We start from the raw sequence: 20591 nt of genomic DNA on the forward strand, positions 1-20591 counted from the left end.
GGTTTCTCCTTAAAGAAGTTTTAACTAGTGCAAAATAGAAGATCATTTTTACTTGTGATCTAGAGAGAAGAGTTTGACTGCTGGCCCCAAGATCAGTCTGAATTAATTTTCACCTCTGCTATTACTTAACTTTGGGCATGTTAGCCATTATTTCTGAGACCTCCATAAAGTGGGGACTTAAATGACAACTTTAGAGGGTTATTAAAAGATTTTTTTCTTAACATTGAAAAAATTACAAAATGAAGAATACTTACTTTATTGTGATTACAGTATACAAATACAGATAAAGCAAAACTCCATTCTATTTCCCTTTAAAAGGATTCTCTTCCCCAGAGGCATCAGTTTGAGGTGTATCTTTGCAGATCTATTTCCTATATGTATATAACATGTATATGTGTGTGTGTGTGTGTGTGTGTGTGTGTGTGTGTGTATAACATATGGGATTAATAATTTATGAATAACATGATACTGTGATTTTTTAAAAATTTAAGTTAATTTTTTAAACAGAGGTACTGGGGATTAAACCCAGGACTCTGTGCTTGTTAAGCATACACTCTACCACTGAGATATATACCCCAACCCCCTCACTGTGACTTTTTTTTAAACTTAAAAATATGGCTTGAAGATATCTCCAAGTCATTCTTTTGAACTGATTCATATATACCTAATTCCTCTAGTCACAGAATTTGTATAACTTCTTCACAATTAAAAATAATTTAGACAGCAAGCAGCATTACAGCTGTTTCTTTAAAAAGTATGTGCAAGTCTCTCTTTAAGGTAGACATGGGGACGTAAAATTGTTGGAGTACATACATTTAAAATATTGTCACTGCAAAATTGCCCAGTCAAAAAAAGCTTTACCCGTTTGAGTTTCCAACATTTCCTATTTTTTTAACCTCCTTTGCCAATATTTAATATGATCAAACTTTCAAAGATTTGCTAAGAAATTGTTGTCTTAATATTTTTAATTTATATTCCCTGATTAGTTTGGAGATTGAACATCTTGTAATGTTTGTATCTCCCTTTATATTTCCTGTTTTGTAAATTGTCTGTTCTTTCATTCTAGACGTTTATTTATTGGGTAACTGTCAACTTACTATTGATTTGTAGAGTTAAACTTATCTTCTGTTTCAATGTATTGAAACATTCTTCCTTTTTTAATGCTCCAGTCATTGGCTACTGTAAGTTTTTGAGATGACTCCAATATTCTTTGATAATGCACTTGCTTTTTGGAACAATGAGGTGACCCGGGCTTATTTTGTGTGTTTCCTACCACAGGCCTGAACTTAGCCTTTTCTCTAAAGGACCTTGGTTCCTTTTAGTAGGACAGGGGCTTTTGAGATCACAGTTTAGAGCTTAATGGTGCTCATTGCTACTGGGTATCGTAAGTACAATAAAATGTTAGCTCTTTCTATATGACAAATAGCACATACTTGCAAGATATATTTAAATACATATCAGGAGTTTATGTTAGTATTACACTATATTTTGCATTAAAAATAAATTAGGAATAATATATCTGATACAAGAAAATACCTTTTTAAAAATAAAAATTAAGCCCTATTTTCTTACAAAAGGGTATTTTGATAAAGAAAGGCAGTAACACAGTAATTGTCATATCTTGCATGTAGAGCATTCATAATACCCTTCCAAAGAACTTTCAAAATCATGTAGATTGGAAAAATATTATACAGCTTCCATATTTTCCATTATTTTCATCCACATTTATCATTATGGTTGTCAATCTCTGTTTCCTTCATTTTTTTTACTATTATGCACTGATCACTAAAAGTAAGCAAGCATCTGTGCGTATGTTCCTGAAAACAGATTTCAATTAAAACAAAATAAATGTATTCATGCTTTTAGCCACCTTTTTTTCTTAAGACACATTTTCATGGTCACTATAAAACTACAGAGTTAGCGATATTTCAGTTGCTATCTGCATATCTCAGTGGTGAGATAAGTTCTTCTGATTCATTCATTGTATATTTAACTTATGAAAGAAATGGCCATAATATTTAAGCATTCATATAATTTTTCTGTTTTGTTTTTGTGCAGCTAGAGAATCGAAGAGAAAAGCATTGTCTGATCATTCTCAAGTACCTTTAACCTAACCCTTAGTTCCTTATTTGAAAAGAGGGATGAGAATACCAACTTCACTGGGGTTCTGGGAGGATCAGTTAAATACCCAGGTAAAGGGTGAAGCGGAATAAGTTTTCTGATAGGTGTGATGCTGATACTTTCCAAATCTAATTTGAAAATACAAAACTGGGCAAAATTTTTTCTTCTAGTTCATGAATGTATTTATTTGAAAACATTGCAAAAGGTTTACAAATTAAATCACATCTATTCTACGTTTATATTACATTTATTGTGTTCATTAAGAAAAATAAATGAAAAGAACCAGAAATTACATTAGGGGCCAGGAACACAAAAAGAATAATTGAACTCTGCAGGGTATTTCTGTGTATCTCACCCTTTCCTGCTCTGCTTTTTTTTTGCCTAGAAGCTGATGTCTACTCACCACATCACTAGGCTCTCGTGCCCTCTTCCTTCTGGTTAAATTTAGCCAATGGATGCACCAGCATGAGATAAAGAGAAAATCTGGACTATGCATTGGTATTTACTTTATCCCCCTCATCCTGTCAGGGCACAGTTTAGAAAGTGGAAGCATTTTTCTCCCTACCGCTGCAGATCCTCTCTGGCTGCTCTTTTCTTATCCACATTACTGATTCTTTTTCTTCTTGTAACAAGTTTCCTGATTTTTCTCTGAGGAACAGGCTAACCCTTAGTATCAGCCCATGTAAAGTGAATGGTATTGATTGTCCTCACACTGACATGTGACCAATGTCTGGCAGGTAAGTTCAGTTCTTTTTCGTTGCTATGATGATTGGTTCAAAGATGGGCAAAGAATTCAAGCCAGTCAATAAGACTTATTTCTAGACATTTTAAACTCTGCTTTTGCTGAGATTGGCAAGCAAATAAGATTGAATTCTGATGACATCATCAGAGTCCCTGACTCCAACTATGTCTGAACCCTTATCTCTCTTCTTTTCACATATTGAGCCAATAAAGTTTTAGATTTCTGTCACTTGCAACTACAGCCTTCTTAATCAAGAAGGAAACTCTGGAGGAGGAAGCATATTTTCTTGAAGTATGCAATATCATCAATAAAATAAAGCTTTTTCACTATTCCTAGACTAGGATTGCTCAATAGAAATATAATACAAGACACACACATCATTTAAATTTTTCTAGTTGTTACATTAAAGAGAAACAGGTGAAATGAAATTTTGTAAGGTATTTCATTTAACTCAATATATAGAAATATTACCATTTCAATATGTAATCAATATAGGAATTATATCATTTCATTTTTTAATTAATTAAAATTAAATACAATTAACAATTCAGTCCTCAGTCACATGAGCCACATTTTAAGCACTCAGCCTTACTCTCGATCCTAGAATACAGGAGGCGTCAATAGAAGTCCAACTGAATTTGAGCCTTTGATCAAATTTTAGGGCCTTAGAATGGGGAGATAGTTAATATTTTTGAACAGGGAAATGATATAAGCAAAACAATGCTTCAATAAAAATAATCTGGCAGCTACAGAATCCTGAAAGCTTTCCTAATTTCCCAGACCAAGTAATGATGCCCTTTTCCAAAATCTTCTTGCATGAAGTTATTAGGACATATGTCAGATTCTCTAGAGGCAGAAACACTTATTCACGTAGAGTAAGGCAGCCAGAAAAATAACCTGGTGTTGACTAGGATTCTTTCCAGACCTTGCCTATGCAGTCTCTTATCCCTAATGAGATTTGGAACATTCCCATGATATTAAGTGGTGTGCCAACTTCTGATTCTTGCTTCTAGACAATCAGGTACAGCAGAATAATGGAATCAAATGTAAGATGAAAAAATAATTAAAAACTTTTTTTTCTAATATATGCGTTAACTGAAAGGCCAATCTTGATTTGAGACCTATTCCAATAGGGAAACAAAAATAGTCTTAGAATCAAGAAAATATACTATATATTGTCCACTCCAAAGTGGGAAAAATATGCTTTACTTTGCTTTTGTCCCATTTCAGTTTCTTGCCCATAGCAATTTCTCAAAAAATTATATTTGGAACTAATGAATTATAAAATATAAATAATAATCTTTCAAATCTTTTTGGAAAAGTAATATAAAATAAAACAGAATACTTTAAAAATATTTTTCATTTTTTAATCCATTTAACGTATTTGAATAACTTCTTGATTAAATTTTTGATCAACATTCCATTTTCATTTTATCTTTTCATAAACATAAAATGATTTAAAGATACAGTACTTTTCATTCCTGGAACATTCATTATGATTTTAATCAAATAATTATATGAATTCTAAGAGCCTTCATGTGCTAGCAGATGAATTACATTAACAGAAAGCTTTTTTGTCAGAAACACCCTTTTTCTGTAAGACCTTTTCAAATTCCTGAGCAGAGGCATTTTAATAGTGAAACCCTTCGCTTCTGCCAACAGGGAAAGGGCTATGTTTGTTATTTCTATGGTGAAACAAAGAAAGGATATGTTCTTCTTCAATGGCACAAAACCGCTACAACAGAAGACCATATTTCAAAATGGGGGTCAGGTCAGGAAAAAGAGTCCCCAGAGGAAAGTTGCTGGGGACTGGCCACACCTAAACATAGAGAAAACAATGCAACAGCCACTGGTGACGGCTGCCGCAAATCACAGCCCCCGTGAGATGTCTGTGGCCCCTTTTATAACAAGAATTCTAGGGAACAATGGTGTTGTATGACGCTGGCGGCTCTCCTAAAATGATGTATTGGCTTCATTTATTTTCTTTTTGTTCGTTTATTTTGAGCAATGAGTGAGATTGTATTTGAAAATGTGGGGATTCACAATCTGCGGGACTGTAAGCATCAGAAAAGAAGAGGTACTTCTTAGAGGGGATTTAACCTCCGCACTTTGTTGGTGGCTGTCTTTGTCAACAGAGTTAACTATTTTTGGCTTTTGAAGATCAGTTCTGACGTCTGATGGCAAGTATGGTTGTCCACTTGGCCACTATTGACTGAGCCCCTGGTGGTCATATTGTAAAGCTTTACAATGTGCCTTTTGTTACAAAACATTTACATGAGCCTTAATGCATTCTTTTCTTCCCCAAAGCCAATTACCAGCAGTTACTCAGCTTTCAGAAGGCTTCAAGTGAAGTCACATTATGTTTCATGGTGACTGAAAATTCACAAAAATATCAAAGCTCAAATCCTTCATTCTGTGTTTCCAACTAAATCAGCCTTACCCAATGTTATCTGAGTGTCAGGACATGATGCACTTTTGCTTCCTGAAAATACTTTTTTTGGGGGGGATAGATAGATATAGATGTAGATATAGGTATATAGATACATGTATATATACACAGTATGTATACAAATGGGATTTTTTTTGGTAAATGGGAGTTATACCAGTAATATATGATCACCATAAAACTATAAGGAACTTAAAACTATAAAGATCATCCTTGTTTCAATTAGCTGGGGATATTATTAACTATTCAATTTTTATATGCAGCCTTCCAGATTCATATATATATATGTGTATATATTCATATATATATGTGTGTATATATATGTGTATATATAATATTTTCAGAAATGAATTACACAAAAATATAGCAGACTTCTGTGGAACTATCTTTCTATATTTATTATTCATGGACTGGGAAAATACTTAGGGACAAAGCTACCATAAATTTCAGTAACAATCCTTATTCACACAATCACCTACATACCTTTGAACAGCAGTAGCACATGTTCTTACAGAACATATATATATCCAGGCTACTGAAATACTATGGATGTATGATTTGGAGACCTTTCATGAAAAAATAAGTCTCACATATTTAGAACCACTGATTGAAATCTTTTAAGAACAAGCGATGCTTGTGTTTTCTGTGCTGTTGGCTTTAGATTCAAAGCAAGTTCAACTGCCATAGCTTCTGTTGTTGTTAACAAAGACACATGGAATATTTGCTACAAACCAGAATAGGCTTCAACTTGCAAGACACAGGTTTGGGAATCAGCTTGTCTGATTAGGTAATTATGTGACTTCAGGAATTAATCATTGGTGGTTCTTATGCTAAAGATGAGTGAGATGCACCAGTAATTTCTTTCCACAAAACCTGGTAAGACTACTAAAAAGAGATAAGATCTGGAAGAAGTCTTTAAAGATGGAGCTATAATACTTAAGGAAGTTAGTGGGCAAATGAAGATTTTAAGGAGCTACATGGTCAAAATCCCAAAGAAATAGCCAGTGAGTATTGTACTGAGGACAATCATGAGATTGAAGTTCGCAAAGGATTTTATGTCAGAAGCAGCAGAAGTAGTATTTAGAACATGACAAATTTCTTTTTAATTTGGAAAGAAAATCTGAAATAAAGGTAAGGTCAGAAAATAATATGATGGACAACCGTGTAAGTACTATCAGAATAAAAAAAAAAAAAACCACCTAACACCTGGATGTCTCTTTGTTAGGTACTTTTTCTTTATATAGCTCATTTAAAGACCAAACCTTGAAGTACAAGGAGTGTTTGAAAAAGCGTTGATGATATTCTACAAGAGAATGGAAAGGGAAAAGCACCTTTGAGAGATATAACTCATGTAATGTACATGATACACACAAAAAACTTTTAGAAACATGACTCATTGGAATTATTTAAAATTGCAGAGACTCATCAAAGAGGGGAGGTTAACTAGGACGTGATTTAACATGTTTTAAGTAATTTGGTCTCCACAGTCATTTGATTATAACTCTTTAACTGATTAGCTTGAGAAATACAGACTCCAAGTTTTACTGGGATGTGATCCAAAAGTTAATTTGTATCTTAGTTGTTTGATTTGCTCCCCCATAGTTATAAGGTTATACTCTGTTGTTAACTTTCCTGACTGGTTCATAAAAGCCTATTTAACATGTCAGCCAAGACTACCAGCTCCTTTAAGACCTCTCATACATCATACACAGGAAGCAGTGATTGTTAGGTCTGATAATAGTATGGTGGTTATATTTAGAAAAAAAGATAAGTTATCTGTGGCTTTGTAACAGAATGTCACAAACGTAACAGCTTGAAACAATACACATTTACTATCTTACAGCTTCTGTGGATCAGAAGTCTTGTACAGCATGGCTGGGTTTTTTGAGACTCCCGAACTGCTGAAATCAAGGCGACATTCAGGGTTGCTATTCTCATCTGGATCCAAGGTCAAATAATTGTGGACAGAATTCAGTTCCTGGTGGCTTTAGGACTGGGGTCCCCATTTTCTTGCCTGCTGTTGACCAGAGGCTGCTCTCTGCTTCTAGAGACCACATTCTTTGCCACCTGGCCCCCTCTGTCTTCAAGCTAGTAATGGAGGACATTTTGCATGTCAGTTCCCTCTCATGTGTTGAATCTCTGATTTTCTCTGTCTCTGACTTCTAGACTTAGGTTTAAAGGGCTCATGTGTTAGGCCAGGCCCACTTAGAAAAATTTCTTACTATTTTAAGGTTCACTAATTTAGAAACTTAATTACTTTTGCAAAATCCTTTCAAGCAGTGCCTAGTTTAGTGTTCGATTGAGTAACTGGGAGGAGATGTTGGCACCATCTTAGAATTCTGCCTACCACAAACCCTATCAGTTACTGATATACACTGACATATGAAAGGTGGAGTGGCATGAGGCATAGGATTTGCACTGAAATAATCCAACATAAAAATAGAGTGAGGAAAAGATGCAATAAAATTGACAAAATATTAAGAGTTGTTGAAATGGCATGACAGGTATTTAAGGGTTTGTTCTGCTATTCTTTCTGCTTCTATTGTTCTTGAAATTATCCACTAAATTTTTAAGTAAATAAATAAATAACATATCCCTCAGCCTTAATCCTGAGACCTAAATTTTGTTGCCATTGAACTTTAATCTTGTTGAATCTAAACTCATAACCTAAGTTCTTCCTTCTTCTGGATACCTTGTTTAATCATTCCTCAGCCTTTTAAAACCATGAGATAAATTGGGACTGAGTAGATCCCAAGGCATATCTGGGATGGTCAGGATGGCAGATGTCAGTGCATGGAGGAGGACTAGAGCATTTGCCATGCTGAAGGTGAGGAGTATGTGTGAGACAGAGCTCTCTGGCCAAAGAGATGATTGTGATCAGGTGACCCCTTACGATGGTGGGAAGGGGTAAGGAAATAAGGAGGCCTGAAAAAGAGGAACCGTCTTCCATACAAATGTCAGCAACGAATGCAGAAGAAATAACAGAATTAGCAAATTACCATTATGCAATCTGCAATGTAACATGAAACTTAAGAGAATATCAGAGAAAGTGAATTGGTGAACATTTATTAGAGAACAGAATATTCACAGTTTTAAAATATTCCCCTACGGATAGCTTTTTTAGTTACAAACGAAAAACTGATAATACTTAAGGAAGTTAGTTGGGCAAATGAAGGTTTTAGGGAGACATATAGTGAAAATCCAAAAGTCATATGCAGTGAGTATAGTATTGAGGAAGACTGCGAGATCAAAGTTCAGAAGCAGTAGAAGTAACACTTAGAACACGACACATTTCTTTTCAATTTGGGAACAAAATTTGAGATAAAGGTGCATATAAGGAATTCTATTTATTTCATATCCAGAGTACATTTTTTTGAGAAAAATAGAAATTCACTGGTGATTCTCCGTCAAGTATTGTGGATAACTTTTAAAAAACTATAAAACATTTGTGCATATGGTGTATCATTCAAGTACTGAACTTTATTGCCTACTATTAGTTCTTAAGGAAGCAATTTTAATTTTTCATTCAGCAGACTAAATCTCCTGGTTCTTTAAGCAGGTAGTAAACTGGAAAGATTAACATTCCTAGCTGGTGAGCATTGATTAAAGATTGTATCTTGTTAAGTTACACTTATAATTAGGTAGCAATATTGAAGTCTAGAAATATGGTAAAGTATACTCTAAAAGTTTTAGCCGTTTTACTTGAAAATTTCAAAACTGTTCTATAGAGAGCCTAAATAAAATGTTCTGAATTGTTGATGAATCATATTCTTTCTCCATGGTGACATGCAAAGAATGAAGTTTCTTCTTCAGTTAGAAAGAAAAATGTAGACAAATAAATTCTTCTTAAATGATTCCCTGACTATATTTCAAATATTAATCTATTTTTATGAATAATTTTTGACATCTTGTCTTTCCTTTAATGGTTTATTTATATTGGAGTAATCTATTAAATTATTATACATCTAAATCTATCATAATTTTCTGTTTAAAACTGTGTTAAAGACAAAAAAATGAAGAAAATTTATCTAAAGTTCAGAATTTTTCCTCTCCATTGCACATTACATGTGGTCAAAATATAGCCATCTTGATACTCACCGTGAAGTGAGTTCATCATTTGGTTCATCAATTGTACCAAATATGCCACACTGATGAGGGATGCTGAGGGTAGGGGAGTATATATGTGTGGGTGGGGAGTGCTATGTGTGAATTCTCTGTATTTTCTGCTCATTTCTGCCGTGAAGCTGAAACTGCTCTAAAAAAAGTCTATTAATTTTAAAAAAAGAATAAAAGCAAAATTGATACAATAGGATATGATATACTCCGGTAAAGTTTTTGACAGAATATCAATATTAAAAGATTTGTCCAGAATATTTATAAAGAGTTTTATTCTACGAATGGTATTTGCTTCCTATTTAACCTTTTATGGATTCCTAATAACTAATCTGAGCGCCTTTCCAGTATACCTTCACATTATATCTGGATTTTCTTGCCAGGCAAGAACATCACAGACCATGGACCTAAGCATCAAATGGCCATTTTGTCTTTGTTTGTCTAAAACTTGGTTGAGTTTCCCTTGATAGCATCAACATTTATGGATAAATTAATTTTATAAACATTGGTCATGGTACATTTTGAAGTGATTCTTTTTTCTTGTAAAACACAAACGTAATTTTACTGAGAGTTAAAAATGAATTCTGCTTTGTTGTGTACTGATAGCATCTGACTCTCACTTCACGGTGAGTATCAAGATGGCTATATTTTGACCACATGTAATGTGCATCCCCCACATCACTTAACACAACATTAAGTACAGTTATATATATAAACACACACACATATTCAATATGTATTATTGAATGAGTAATTCAATAAATGAGCTATTCTGGTAACTAAGGTGATGCTCAAGTCTACAGAGGTAGGGTTTCCATATAATAAATGATTGTTTTTAAAATTAACATGAACATTAGCTCTTAACACTTTGAGATCAGTTAGGTCTTCCTATTTTTCAGTAGATTTCCCAAATTTTGCATCATGTTTCTGCCCATTCTTCTACTTTTTTTTTAATGCTTAATTTATTACAAATTTCAGAATTGGCAAAACTTAGCAGTTTTTACTACTAAAGCATTACTGCTTGTTCACCATAACAGAATGTTTAGTACTGCTCAACTAAACAAGGAAGAAACATTAATTCTACCCTCTGTCTACTCATATGCCAAATTCACATCTTTGTCTGATTTACTTGCATCTGTTTTATTTTAGCTTGGTCAAGAATACAATACGATCTTGAACAGTACTACAAAAGACCAGAAATGTGACTGAATCAATGAACTACCATCCATAACAATAGGTACATTTGAAAGGGATATTGTTACAATGAAATTCTGTAACTAAAAGGGAGATGAGGACACATTGGTACCCATGTGCATCGTGCTTTACAGCTCTCCAATTTATAGGCTTAATGTTGGATTGAATAATCTGCAGCACCCTGACTCTTCTCAGGCAATTTTCCAAATCATCTAAGGCAAACTTACCACTGTTTATGCTGCTGAATATTTGAAGTTTAAAAAAGGTCTAGACTATTATGCTCAAGTATCTTGCATAAAGGTCTTTGTGGTTTACCTGAATAAATTAGTAATTTTAGTTAGGATGACTTTTATGCCTGAATGAGTATTTTTTCAAAAAACGTGATCCTACATACTTGCAAGATTTATACTACCCAACATTATTATTAAACTATGAATGCCCTTGAATAAAGATTCATGTCAATACCAAAAATCAATTGAGTATTATTCTTCCTTTAGGGCCCATAGTACATCTTAATTATGCACCTAAAATCATATTTTCAGTTGAATTATATTATAGAGATATGAATAACAATATGAAAACACTGATACAATATAATCTTTGCATCATTTGCATCCCATAAAACCTGTAAATTTTTTATTCAATCAGAATAAAGTTATTAAGTTATATATGTTCACTAACGCTTCGTGATGATGATTATATTGAGAACAATTTTGGTAACATCTATATTTCACATCTTTTAGGGTAAAAATTATGACAATTTCTGCCTAACTTGATCTGCAGCTAATTCCTTTTCTAGATTTGGAATGAATAGTAATTACCTAATTTCACAGTTAACAATTAAAACCAAGTTTCAAAAAATTTTCATATGAAAACTTTCTGTCGCTTCATCTTGAGTTTCACTGAAAACTAGGGGTGTGTATAACACCTAGAATAGGAAACAAAAGTGAACCACAAAGGGAAAATTTCTTCTGTTATTTTATAATTAATTAATTATGATAAAAATCTATGTAACTTTTATTTTCACTGATGTTTAAAATTCATTCTTATGGTGGCTTGCAACTCCAGGTACCACCAGTGATAATTGAAGCTGAGAGGGAACAGAATTCAATTATATCTTTTCATACATCTACACCTGAAACTCCATCAACAGTACAAATGTCTCTTGTCCAAAAGCAGTTGTGTATATTTACTCAAAAATTTAGATCAAAAACTATTTTAGAATCTCTTGAGAAGAAAGAAGAGCAACAACATAAGAGAATACAATCACTTATGCAGGGACATTTTATTTTGTATGCATATAATCACAGTGTGAGAGAGGATCTTGTGTGTTAAGAACAAACAAACAAACAAACAAACAAACAAACAAAAAACAAACTTAAGTAAAATCACAAGCCTAAAAGGAAGTGATGCTTGAAAAGCAGGATATTTCTGCTTCTGGCCATGAGGGAGTCACAGAGTCCAGAATTATCCTTCACCCATAAACAACTAGAAAACTGGGCAAAATATAGAATACATCTATTTTCAGAAACTGGACCATAGGCAGTGTAGCTAATGGTCCCTGAGAAGAGAAAAAAATGAGTTGAGATTGTTGCTTGGAGGTAATTTCTAGGCTGCAGTATAGGAATGGGAAAATAAAAATGAGCTTGGAAATCTCATTGAATTGGGGCACAGTTATCCCAATTTGAGAAGGCTGCAGCAGTTAGAATTTGCAGAACAAAATGTCTGTGATAAAGGATGTGTATAGAGAAAGAACTCCAAAAATCTGACTAGGGTTCCCTATGAGTCTTTGGCTGAATACCAAATACACATGAGTAATGTGAAGCCTCCTGAGTCCAGACTAGGGACATCTTCCAGGGAAAGAAAAATTATATCAGAGCTGTAAGATGAGCAATTCCCAAAACTGGGAGTTATCTGAGTTCCCATCAGCCAGGGTAGAGATGCCCAGTTGAATATACAAAATATTCAGTAGAGTCCAGAAAAGAAACTGTATCTTAAAAATGGGGCTAAAGTAGCTTAGAGAAAATTTTATTCTAGCCTTTCCTTAAAAAAGAGCCTCCAAAGATCGAAGTTCTAAAATGTGCAACCAATCTAATGATCTTTAAAGGAATATAGCAAAATCCAGCACTCAGCAACCTAAACTTCGCAATGCTTGGCAACTGATAAAAAATTACTATATATGAAAAAGGATGGAAATTTAACACCTAACTGAAAGAAAAATCAGTTAGTGGAAACAATCCCAGAAATGAAAGAGATGATAAAATTGATAACAAGGACTTTAAGATATCAATATAAATTTGTCCCATATGCTAAAGAATATAAAGTAAATCATGAACATAAAAAGGATAAAAATAAAGTATATGAAAGAGAAAAAATGGAACTTCTAGAGATGAAAGTTAAAATATCTGAAATAAGAAATTTACTACATAAAATTAACAACAGTATATTCATTTCAGAAGAAAAAAAATCAGTAACTGTAAAGACATAGCAAAAAAGAGGTACCCAACATGAAATACAGAGAGATCAAACACTAAAAAATATAAACAAAGCTTCAGAGATCTGAGGGGAAATATAAAGCAGTCTGATTTACAGAAGATCCAGAATAAAAGGAGGTAGAGCAGGGGAGATAAATACAAGACGAAGTTCCCAAATTTGTTGAAAACTATAAAACTTCAAATTAATGAATCTCACAATCCCAAGCAAAATAAACACAATGAAAACTATCCCAACACATAACATAAGCAAATTGCTGAAAACTGCTGTTTGAGAATGGAGAAGAGTATAGAGACAGGGAAGGAGATGGAGTCAGTGTTACGATTCAGATCAGCTCCAGGTAACTGAAGAATTCCATTGGCCTCTTGCAGATTTACAGCAGGCAGGTCATAACTCCTTACCATTGACTTTGGTTATTGGCATACTTCTTTTTAGTCTGACATTCAAAGTGAACAAAATGGAGGGTGCTTAGTCTAAAGTTGAGAAAAATATTTACACTGCACATAGCCAAATATATTTATTGGAGATTATGGGGGATGTGGGTGATGGCAGAAAGTGGGAGGAAGAGGAGCTATGGATCATTCGTCGTTTACTGTGATTTTTAGCTTTCCCATCAGAAGAGTCTTTCTTGCGTATGTGGGATGGTGCTATGCTTCTTTAGTATCACATTCATGTTCAAGGGCTCTCACTGAGATATTGTATTCTGTAAATCCTCTCCTCTTCCACCTTTCCCTCCTCATCTGTTCCTTACTGAGGATGTGGCATGATGTTGAAGAAAAGTAAAGGGAGGATGTGAAAATCTACCCAGCAGGAAGGACAACTAACAGAACTTCTAGGGGGCATGAAAGAGTCAGAGAGAGAAATGAAGAGGAGGACCCAGGGTCCAGACACTCTCTGGGCCCCATAATTGGGGATAATAATTTGATGAAAGGATTAAAATGTATGGACAGTTGGAAAGATCTCACAGGATAAAGGACTGTGGCCCAATTCCCAGGGTTTCCTTATGAGAGAGGCTACAGGTCACCAAATGATACCTTGGTCCACTTTGGTGCTGTTTATACTGTGGGGGCTGTGATGTAGTTGAGCAGAAATCTCTTGAGTTATAGTTGCCAACCTTTTCTCAATGACAAGTGGCAGACATAAATCTTGTTTCATGTATTCTCCTTGGGGTGTTGAGATACTGGCCAAGAGGACACTGGTGAGAGCTGAGGTAGGATTGTATCATCACAGTGAATAGATAGACTATGGGTTGGGTATGGAGGTGGCAGCACTTGGAGGGTCTATTATGATGAGGAGCGGGGAAGACAGGCAAGGGAGAGTCATAGGGCCCTGACAACATTAAGAAAAAAGACTGGTAGTTCACTAGCCATGGACTAAACAGAAGTTATCAATAGGACCCCAGCAACCAGGTGTGTTTAAAGAAAAAGAGAAAGTTGACTCTTTCCATATAGGTGGTCCTCAAAATACTTTAATTGGATGAATAAAATAATGTCTGAAATTATCCATATTCTAGGGATTTTAAGTGGCTCAACATATATCTTTGATAAAATATTATTTTGAAACAACCATAAATTAATCATAAGTTTAAGGTAGTTAAGGAAGACTTTTAAAAATATTTTATAGAATTTATTATTTAAAAAAATTAAAAGAAACACAAAACTTTTAAGAAAAATATTCATTTTAGAATGTGTATCACTGATATATGTCATTTCTTCTATCTTTATGTAGTATTTCTATCTGGCTCAGACTTGGTGGGAGATGCTTACTTCTTGGTAGAGACAGGGTAGGGCACGTTTTCTAAAGAGACAGGCAGCTGTGAGCTGAGCAGTGCATTTAAGACAGGAGACAGTTCAGCATGAGAATTTGAAAAGATCATGTGATGTAAAGAAAAAGAGCTCAGAAGATCAGAAATTTACATGTTGCCCGGTATCCAAACTACAGTATTATCGTCCACATAAGTATATTGAGTCTTGCCATCTCAGTCTCTGATGAGAAGGCTTGGAGTGCTAATTGTGGCTGAGGTGTCAGATGGAGTGGAAAGGGCCCTGGATGAGGGGCCTGGGGGTACTGACCTCTACACTGGTTTCTGCCATGAACTAACCATGCCAACATCACTTGTAAAAAAAAAGCTGGGATTTGGACTAATTACTTCTAAAATCTTTGTCAGCTCTAATATTTTTTGAACTTTAAAAAAAATTTTCTAACTCCACAAACCTAGAAAATCGTATCATCAATATCCAGGTTTCAAAACTTTCAAAACATAGTAATATTCAAGAAAGAACAAAATGAGAATTTTTTACTTATCATTTATTTGTACTCTTTATCTAAAGTTATACTTTTCTCCACTGCCCCAGAGTTATTCTCACTGTATTAAAATGAAACATAAAATACCAGATGTAATTACATCTAATGTAACATCCAACCATCTTAGAAATAACCTTAAGTTTAAAAGTCAATCAATCACTCTCCTGGTGGTATTATTATAAACACTAATGGCAATATTACTTGTGATGATTGTCCAAAGAAGGCAAGAATCTGACCATATTTTGTCCTACTTTATTACTCGCACACCTCTAATTTCTTTTTTAATCCTGATTCCTTCTATGCACGTATTCAGAACAAACCCCAGGAAAACTAGAAGTTGTCTGCGACCCCTCCCTAACTTACACACATCTGCACTTTTTTTCAGTTTCTTCCAAAATTTACATTTGCAGGACAACCTACTTTGTCCATTTTCTCTCTCCTCTTAGAATAAAGCATCTAATAAACTCATTAATCCTAAGATATTAGTGATTTGATTATTATTAGTGTGACTCATAAGGAATATTTATTTTTAAAAAGATGTAATAATGCTTACGACTCTCCCATATACACCATTAATCCTCTGTGATATTTGTTAACTGTGGACCATTAAAGAGACACCTTTTACAATTACTGAGTATGCTTTCCTGGCTTATGAAGCTTTTCAAGTTTTAAGATTTAAAAATGTAGTTTTTTTTTTTTTTTTTTTTTTAGTATTTTCAGATAAGAATCCTAGTAACTTATTGTAAAAGGAACAATCAAGCCACTGCATAATGAACCATAAACTACATCAAAAGCACAAAATGAAATGAGTGCTGCTATATCAGGCACTGTCACAATCAAAGGATTTAGAATTTTTTTGGTACTCTCACTGTGCAAAAGTTTGATTGCATTCATATAGGAATCTCTGCACCATTCATTCATTAAACATTAATTGAGCACCTGCTATGTTCCTTGACTAGTTGGTGGGTGTATATATATGGTGGTGTTATACAAAATATATAAGGTGCACATTATTACCAGTTAGGTTCTGGCAGCCACCTAACTTACAGGCTCTGAGTTTGTGTGCCAATAAACCTTGAATAGTACTTTGCATAGGAAAAAATTTGCATATAACAATTTCCAAATTCCCACTACATAAATATTTTTACCATTTATAAGTTATCCTTATGCATCAAAACTCCAAGATAGAGCATTTTGATTAAAACAAGACTTTCTCCCCTCACTAAAAATACTGGATTGATAATCTTATTATCAAAGGGTGGTGGAACTGAAGGAAACTTTAGCAATCATTTAGTACAGTAGTGCTCAAACTTGGTTGAAAGAGGCAGGTGGCTGCCCCAGGAGGGTTGGAGGAGTGATGTGCTGGTGGGGGCCAGCTGGCTGAGCAGGTGGTGCCTGGTAGGACCAGGGCAGTAGAGTCCCTGGGGGTAGGGGGAATAGCACTCTCTGCTTCACACTCAGGATGGCTTTGCAAGTCACATAATTTACATTATGTGCCCTGGTCCTGTAGACTTTTGAGTTGACAAATTCTGCATTTTATTCTCACTGTTCTTTTTGCTCATTCTTCCTTTCCACTCAATGGGTAATCACTAAGGAAGGAGGTTAGTGTCATTGGCGGATGTTTTCCTAGACAACACAGTCTTCCCTGGCACAAAGGGAACCATCACCTTAAATAATTTTTACCTTAACTCATTAATATTCTATGTTCTTTTATATAAATGAGTTTCATGCTCTATTTGGGGGCAGGCATTTTTAATGCATATTTATGGAACTGTTTTTATTTTAATAACACCATTTATGATAGCTTAAGTGATGAACCTAGGTGTGGAAGTCTGATCATCTCACTTGCTTTAGACTTCTCGTGGGTAAAAGCTGAAAGGTACTACCAGCAATATAACCCTAGCTCCTTCGGCATACTTGGAAAAATAGAGACCTAATGAAAACTCATCTTGCTTAATTTGACAGGGGTGAAAGACGGAGAAAGGGCTTCAGCTTCTATTCTGCCTGCTGCACTATCCAATATGGTAGCCACTAGCCACATGAGGCTGTTTAAATGTCATTTAACTGACGTTAAAAAGCAGTCATCTCCTCAGTGGCACTAGTTACATTTTAGGTGTTGAAGAGCCCTATGTGGCTAGTGGGTACTTATTAGACAGCTGAGATATATTTTTTAAAAAAATTTCCATCACTACTGAAATTCTTTTGGACAGCACTGTACTAGAGAAACACTGTAAATTGAGGAAAATTGCTTGTCATCTCTAGGCATGAAATCTTACTTTTCCTCTGTCTCTTGTCATGGTAAGGAAACTGTTACTCTGTGAAAGAGCATCTGGTGCCTTTGCTTTCCCTCTGTCATTTCTTTCAATTGCCATGTCCTCCTGTCTGCCTTTTGCTCTCAGTGTTTCATCTTTCCTGTTCAATCCACACATTAAACACAGAGACATTGACCATTTCCACCAATAAGTTTCCCTGATAAATAAAGCAACTCTTCCACTATCACTAATATTCACTATAAATTGTCATTCTATGACTAGAAAAGATTAGATTGTACAAACTTAAGGAAACAGCCTTCTGCCTTTGATGGATCCTCAGTAAATATCTTTGCCCCCAAATACCTTCCAAGAATCTGGTGACAGTGCCTGAAATCCCAGCATGTTCCTGAAAAGTCTGTTTGTCCAAAGTTTATTACTAAAAGGCAAATTCCTGGCTGCTGTGTATCAATCTGGTTTCCATATGTAGCTATTTGTAACCTAACAGATTAATCCTTTTAGGCTTAGAACCTGGAAGGAAAAGGGCTTTGGCAACTAAAGAGAACAGGTTGTCCGGGGGAGCTTTCATGAAAATGCCAGGTTGCTTCTGAAAGTGTAGGCTTCCTTACGGTGAAAGGAGACCAGGAAACACCAGGATGTTGTTTGCAGCACCATGGGATAAACCTGGCTTTGATCTTGGATCTGTAATGTTCTCTTTTGTGCTCTTGACATGCTACTCAACCTCTCCGAACTTCAGTTTTACGTCCTTAAGGTGGGTCTAAAAGTAACTTATCAGGATAATAAAGGACGTGTACACAGGGCCTAGTTCTGTTTAAAGCACATACTGAGAAGGATAAAAGGGAGCTGTGGTTGGGATTACCTGAAGCCCCTGTCACTTTTAAGGTTTATTCAAAGGTTGATTTCAAACTAAAAATGATGACTGTAATCAGTGTCCTATCCTCTCTGGCCCGCGTACTTGAGAGTCAGTCAGTCAGAGCCAGGAACTGATTCCAAAAGATTTTAAAGAAGGTCTAGAACTTATTTACAAAACAGAAACAGACTCACAGACTTAGAAAACAAATTTATGGTTACCAGGGCAGACGGGGGTGGGAAGGGATAAACTGGGAGTTCGAGATTTGTAGACACTGATTAATACATATAAAATAGATAAACAAGTTTATACTGCATAGCACAGGGAACTATATTCAATACTTTGTAATAGCTTATGGTGAAAAAGAATATGAAAATGAATATATGTATATTCCTGTATGACTGAAGTATTGTGCTGTACACCAGAAGTTGACACAACATTATAAACTGGACTATACCTCAACAATTAAAAAAATGGTATAGGAGAGAACTTCAACGGTGCATTTGATGAACACAAACAAATGGCTTGCTGGGAGCATAGAATCATTAAATCATTATCCAGAAGTTCTGGAAAAGATATTGGAAGGTTAGGATAGAGATAAAATGGAGGGCTTGGTAGAAGGTTTTTGGTTTTTGGGTTTTTTTAGTTTTGGTTTTTATGTAGCAGATTACTGCAAAGACTGGAACCAGAGAGAGTAAGTTATTCCTAATTGCTTCAGTTTCTTGCATCTGTCTGATTTGACACTGACCTTCAACATTCTTTTCAATTACAACCAGAAAATAAGTGCATATTGTGTATCTATTTGTGTCTATAAAATAGGCATATCTTTCCCATTAGAGTTTTTTTTTTTTTTAAGTCTAGTGGGGCAGAGAGGTTTTAAACAAAAATTTTGTAGAATAACATGACATGGACCATGACATGGGGCAGTGTAGGGTGCAATGGAAGTCTAGGGTTATCTGCTAAGGAAAATAAACTTCCCCTGTAACAGCCAGCAGAACCCAGCACTGAGTGGACATCATTCCTTGCAGCCATGACTCTCAAAAAACAATGGTTAATTTATTTAATGTTTGGGGATATTTTCCCTATGTCCTTCCTATCATGTCTTTTCACATAAATCGCCTAGAATCAAATTTAAGTATTCAAGTTTATGATTGTCCCAGAAAATCATAGTAATAGTCAACTTAATCGGTAATCCTTATTCAATAACCTTGTACATTTGGAGTCAAGATAAAGGATGCCAATAACATTCTTCTGATGGCTACATGGTTGCCACAAAGTAATCTTTAAAGTCATCATTTATTTTGACTTCCATTTTATATGCAATTACAACAACTGTTTTTTTGTTTCTTTCTTGATTGTTTTGATGGTCCATGAAGGCTGACTATTGAATGTAGTTCCCTGTGCTATACAGTACAAACTTGTTGTTTATGTACTTTACATATAGTAGTTAGTATATCTTGTAGTAATCTATAATGAAAAAGAATATAAAAACGAATATATGTATATATGTATGAGTGAACTATTATGCTATACACCATAAATTGACAAATACTGTAAACTGACTATACTTCAATTAAAAAAAATACATAAAGGCTGACTAGCAATAACAAATGAGAAATATGAAAAAATCAGGCACTTTGGAAATAGCAGTGGCAAAATATGAACCAAAAAGGAATCTGAATTTTGAAAAAAGAGCATTAAAATTTGAATAATACTGTCATTTCAATAGCAGGGCAATGGGAAATGCATTTTAGAAGACTTCCTTCAAAGTGACTGAAATGGAAAAAGAAGGCATCTAAAGTGATAAGCTTCCAGGATTGGAATTTTCTCTTACATGGAATATTACTTTTATTGGTGATGATTGATAAATGAGGTGTTATAAAGCCTTTAGACATGGTATTTATGCCTTCAGAATATTTGCTTCTAATTTCTAAAGCTTTGCAGCAAAGCTATTAACATCTTTTCTCTCTACACTCTGGTTCCAGTGTCAGATGAAAAGCTTACTCTTTAGGAAAGATTTTAAGGAAAATTAAGACCCCATCAAGTTTATATAGCAAA

The sequence above is a fragment of the Camelus ferus genome, chromosome 1 (assembly GCF_009834535.1).
Source record: "Camelus ferus isolate YT-003-E chromosome 1, BCGSAC_Cfer_1.0, whole genome shotgun sequence".
NCBI classification, from domain to species: domain Eukaryota; kingdom Metazoa; phylum Chordata; class Mammalia; order Artiodactyla; family Camelidae; genus Camelus; species Camelus ferus.